The sequence below is a fragment of the Triticum dicoccoides genome, chromosome 2B (genome assembly GCF_002162155.2).
Source record: "Triticum dicoccoides isolate Atlit2015 ecotype Zavitan chromosome 2B, WEW_v2.0, whole genome shotgun sequence".
NCBI lineage: Eukaryota > Viridiplantae > Streptophyta > Magnoliopsida > Poales > Poaceae > Triticum > Triticum dicoccoides.
In genome coordinates, this window is record NC_041383.1 from 78986927 (window position 1) to 78992665 (window position 5739).

The 5739-nt window shown below is 38.5% G+C and overlaps 3 non-coding genes across 3 annotated transcripts; all 3 read left to right on the forward strand.

The window, feature by feature from the left end:
- The first annotated feature begins 3293 nt into the window (after window positions 1–3293).
- On the forward strand, window positions 3294–3377 carry LOC119266222. Its single transcript, XR_005131947.1, has one exon. It is a non-coding gene; the product is annotated as a small nucleolar RNA Z195/SNORD33/SNORD32 family (small nucleolar RNA).
- An 83-nt stretch (window positions 3378–3460) lies between these two features.
- LOC119266226 lies at window positions 3461–3544 on the forward strand. The gene has a single exon (XR_005131949.1). It is a non-coding gene; the product is annotated as a small nucleolar RNA Z196/R39/R59 family (small nucleolar RNA).
- A 45-nt stretch (window positions 3545–3589) lies between these two features.
- LOC119266324 lies at window positions 3590–3726 on the forward strand. The gene has a single exon (XR_005131991.1). It is a non-coding gene; the product is annotated as a small nucleolar RNA F1/F2/snoR5a (small nucleolar RNA).
- The last annotated feature ends 2013 nt before the right edge of the window (window positions 3727–5739 follow it).

Consider the following 5739-nt stretch of genomic DNA (forward strand, 5'->3'; position numbering starts at 1 on the left):
CGTTATAAATGCTCTTATTAGCCATTTATGCCTCTCTAGACCAAGAACATCAACTGATACCAGTTTCTCAAGCAGTTATTAACCTGACATGTGCACCCTATGTTTCAACATCTCAACTAGATAAGTAGCTATAAGATTCAGAGCATGCCTTTCCACTTCCTAGTGAAGGTCAAGTCATAGGACTCCTAACTCTCAAGCAAAACAATAGCATAATTAGGCCAACTAGCAAAGGAAAAATATGGCAGTGTACTCGCATAAAGGCCCACAAATCTTTTGTTTCAAGGGCTTTCATGGTATCACCAACTCTGTTTCTTTGGGCCTTTTTAAGGCATCAATCTTGCCCTTAAATTTGTGATGTTTGTATATGCATGTGATAATAAAATCCCCTTGAATCATGTGTTTAAGTTGATGGTTTGGTTGTGTGTTTCCCACCTCATGGTCTTGCTGGGTGTAATGAGAAAGAACCAATCTTTTTTGCTGTTACAGGGTGGTCACCGAATAGGCACCACCATTCCCCTTCGGCTTTGGTGGAGACACCTACAGGATGGTGATGGCCGCGTCATAATAACCTCCATGTTCGGCTACTACGATTCGCTAGATGCTACCTCAACAACCCTCGCAGTACGATGATATTGGTTTGGCTGCAACCATGGCTGTGATGTCCGCCACTTACTCGGTTTTGTTGAGACACTGGCTCCCTCTCTCTCTCTCATATAGCAACGTTCGTTCTATACAATGAGACTAATAAGAAGATGATTTTTTTTATGTGTCAGTGTAATTTTGTTGTGGAATAAACTGCTATGGGGAGTAGGGAGCACTAAGTGGTTTGGGTGTGTGGTGGGCATTATGGGCTGCCAGAAATAAAGTCAACATTTGTGTTTTCTGTGATGATTCTATTTATAACTGTACCTGTCACCGTTTTAGGTGATTTAGTCCTCAAGTGCTAAACTAGATCTCATTTTACCTACTGGTAATTTGATTGCTTGGTTCGTACTAGGGAAGGGGGGAGCTTAAGAAGTTTAAGGACAAGGGGCATTTGTTCGTTAGCCTACTTTAAACACAGAATTGTCTTTGAGAGATTAAAACTGATCTCCATTCTTCATGTTTAGAATTTCTTGTAAGCTTGGTCCACTTTAGACAGTTTAGACTTGTTTAAGTTTTTATGCAGTTTAGGCATCAAGTACCTTGGTCCACTTTAACTGAAAATTAACGGAAGAGTTTTTTATGTTGTGCACTTGTCCCATGTTATCTTCTAAGAATATGATGTTTTATCTAATGATGTTGTTTTGCTGATGTGACATTCTGAGAGCTTATTTGTAGATTTTCTACTGTGGATGACCATACTTGTCAATTTGCATTTAACTGACAAAAATGTTTCTTCACTTCAGACAAATTTTTCTTTAACTGAAATTTTCTAGTCTAGGTATGTCATAACTCATGAATTATGGATGGCTGCTGTCTTCCCATGACCGATAATTATTCTTCTCTGAATGAGGAATTCCCTTTTGTCCTGACCTGATGTTTTTGCATCGCTGGACACATCCAGCCAAGGTAATCATGGCTTTTGTTGCTGATGTAACACAATTCATGAGGGTAGCTCTTCTGTTTGAATTGCGAGATATGTGTTGTTATGCTCATGTCATGATAAAGAATGGATTTTTCCCCTTTAGGGCTCCATTTACTTGAATTAATCTCACCTGGGAACATCTCAGTTATTCTAACTTATGTCCTCGCAAAATAATATAATTTGCTCTTATAATTGTATTAGCTGCTCTGCATACTTCCCGCGTAAAAATAGTCGCTGCTCTGCCTACTTCCTGTATAAAAATAGTCGTTGCTCTGCCCTTTGATTATCATTACTATCTGATAAACCATAATATTGCTTCTTCACTTTATCATACCTTGTCGCCCTAGTCTAGTTCTTAATAGTCCAGCCACATGGTAGCTTGCTCTTACAACATGCTTTGGTTGGCTTCTGCTCTTGTTCTCTGTGTAATCAGTAAATTACTTATTCATGCATGCTTACATATGCAATCTAGCCCATGTGTATGTATTTGGCTCATGTGCCTTTTCTAGCTGATCAAATTTGTGCTTTATGTGTAGGTCTCTTCAAAGAATCGTCAAATTTATTGTTCAGCTACTACTGCTCGACCATATCTCCGCATCTTCATCGGTTCTGGTGATTCCCCGGTCTCCTCCTTCTCTCCTTGTACCCCGAGATGGTCGGGTTTTCGAACTATGGCAAGTTGTGGTGCTGGCCAATTAGTTGGGGCCTGGTTCTGATTCCGTGGTCACGCTGTCTGTGGTGGCGCTCTTCCGGCCACGTCAATCTTGTGGTCGCCCATTTTATTTTTGTTGCTTTCCTATTTGACAACAATAGTAACTTCTGTTAGATAGTGGCCTCGATGAAATTATTTTCTTGTTAACTGTTTGACAACTCTAGTTGTTAATGTCCTTATCAGATCAATAGCTAGTGGTGAACAATATTAGCTTGTGGTTTATGTTTTGCCTTAGTGCAAGATAATGTCATGTTGCCACTGATCTTGTATTGTTGGTCCTAGTTAGATTTAGTTTATTTAAAGTAGATCAGGACATTGAGTTATTTTACACTTCATTGACATGCGACTTGTTGATACATGTTAGATCTATATTATCAATCTACTACAGAGCTTGATTGCTTTGTCTTGCCAAGTGTGTTTGGTTTAACATGTTTTAAGTCTACATTGTCCTCGTTGATTTATGCCTGGTTGTTTCGAGTTATGTCCCAGGGCCTCTATTTCATAACACAATCATTTAGTATATGTAGCTATGTTTTAACACACATAGTATCGAATTAGTTATATCCTAGTACCGGGTTAACACAATCCTTTAGATATATAATAACAGGTGGAACGATTCTTTGTCAAATCACTCTTGGTGTGTATGATAGACTTGTTTTTCACTGCGTACTTCATTGATTCTCATTCTTCTAAAGTCAACGTAAGTGTTCTGTGCCAATTTGTGTTGCTTTATCTTTTGAATTAGTTATTATTTGTTTTTCTGTTTCTTTGTTCTGGAGCTACCAGATTGGTGATAAAATAAATTCGAGCACTTTTCTGTTGAATTTAGGATGGATGGCTTTGCGCCATTAAGTTTTCTACCACATTTTGTGAAGAGGAATTGGGGTGAATTTCTTGTGATTTTCTCTTTCTTTGCCATTTAATCTGGTGTGGCAAAATTTGCCAGCTAGCTAAATGTACCCATAGCTTTCATGGGTTTTGTTTGGTGTTTGTTTGGCATGTATATGACTTGATGGGAGTAGTGGTGATATCATAACCATACCACATTTCTGCATTCACTTAGATCAATTTACATCATGCAATACCATCTGACCTCCCATTGTTTTTATGATATTTTATATGACTGAACTTTTGAATTCTGATAAGCTATGGAATTCAATGCCAAACCTGTTCTGTTGTTGTGCATTCTGTGATGCAAACAATCCCATTTGCTGAATCACTGTGATTATTATAAACAAGATCATCATCTTTCGTTTGAGATTGCGTGACAAGTTTAAGTTAATTTTTTAATCCCATTTGTTTAATACGCTAAATGCCATTTGTTATCTGACGTCAGGTTTTTTAGGATCCCGTGTCTCAAAACATGGTAGCAAATGAGGGGGGACGAAACTTTGCAACACTGGCTGCTCATAATGTGCCTCTAGTGACTATATGCCCTTTTATATTTTTTTTGCTTATGATGGATTATCATTGGATTGGGTCCTCTCATACAACTATGTTTAGTTGCATGTCAGGCCCATTTAAATATGCAAACGATGTTTTCTGCCTAGGCTCATTAAAATATGCAAACCATGTTTTCTGCCTAGGTCATCTATTGTCTGCTTTGCCTCAGTTTATGTAGCAGAAGATTAAACTTTACATATAATGGCTAGTGTTCACTTTCTTAGTGTGGTGTTTATGCTATTTTTGATGTGAACTGTATTATGTAGATGCCAAGCATCGAATTGGCAAGAGGTATACTGATTCTACTGTCCACAGTGATATTAAACCGTGGCCCTTCAAGGTTGTTGCTGGACCTGGTAACAAGCCCATAATTAATGTCTAGTACAAAGGTGAGGAGAAGCAGTTTGTAGTTGAAGAGATATCTTCTACCGTCTAGGGCGATATTAAGCCCTAGCCCTTCAAGGTTGTTGCTGGACACAAAGACCTCGAAGGCCGATATCCTGTGAGAGGGCAAAGAGAACTGTATCCTCCACTGCTCAGACCACCATTGAGATTGACTCGTTGTTTGAGGGGGCAGTGACACCATCACCCGTGCCTGGTTTGAGGAGATGAACACGTATCTGTTTAGGAAGATCATGGATTCTATGAAGAAGTATCTCAGGGACACAAAGATGGACAATAGCACCCCATACAATGGTGCCCTTGTTGGTGGTTCCACTAGGATTCCCAGAGTGCAGAGGTTCTCCAGGACTTCTTCTAAGGCAAGGAGCTCTTTCTTTCTGATATAGCGACTTTCATGCTATGTAGTGAGACTAATAAGAATATATTTTCTATGTGCAAGTGTAATTTTGTTGTGGAATATACTACCATTGGGAGTTGGGAGCATTAAGTGGTTGTCTGTTTTGGGGCATTATGGACTGCCAGAAATGAAGTCACCATCTGTGTTTTCTATGACAATTCTATTTATAATTGTAATTGTCACCGTTTGAGACGATTTAGTACTCAGTTGCTAAACTAGATCTCATTTTACCTTCTGGTGATATGATTGTTTGCCTTCTACTAGGGTTGTTTTATGTAAAAAAATGTTTTTGATACATCAAAGTGGTTGCAGCTATTTACTTGATAGATTTGTAGATTTTCTACTGTGGATGGCCATAGTTGTCAATTTGCATTTAACTGACAAAAATGTTTCTTCACTTCAGACAAATATTTCTTTAACTGAACTTTTCTAGTCCAGGTATGTCATAACTTCATGAATTATGGATGGATAATTATTCTTCTCTGAATGAATGAATTCCCTTTTGTTGTGACCTGATATTTTTGCATCGCTGGGCACATCCAGTCAAGGTACTCGTGTCTTTTGTTGCCGATGCAACACAAGTCATGAGTGTACCTCTTCTGTATGAATTGCGAGATATGTGTTGTTATGCTCCTATCATGAGAAAGAATGGATTTTTTCTCCTTTAGGGCTCCTTTGACTTGAATTAATCTCACCTAGGAACATCTTAGTTGTTTTCACTTTTGTCCTTGCAAAATAATATTCTTTGAACTTTTAATTGTATTAGCTCTAAACACTTTGATTATTGTATTTCTCTAATGAATCTACCAACTTCCTAAAAATGATCGCTGCTCTGCCCTTTGATTATTATTACTATATGATAAACCAAAATATTGCTTCTTCAGTTTATCATACCTTGCTACCTCGCTCTAGTTCTTAATGGTCTAGCCACATGGTAGCTTGCTCTTACAACATGCTTTGGTTGGCTTCTACTCTGTGTAATCAGTACATTTCTTATTCATGCATGATTACATATGCAATATAGCTCATGTGCCTTTTTTGGCTGATCAAATTTGCGCTTTATGTGTAGGTCTCTTTAAAGAATCGTCAAATTTATTGTTCGCATACTACTGCTTGGTGGACTACATCTTCCACGGCCATAACTCAGCATCTTCATCGGTTCTGGTGAGTCCCTAGTCTCCTCCCTCTCTCCTTGTACCCCGAGATGGTCGGGTTGTC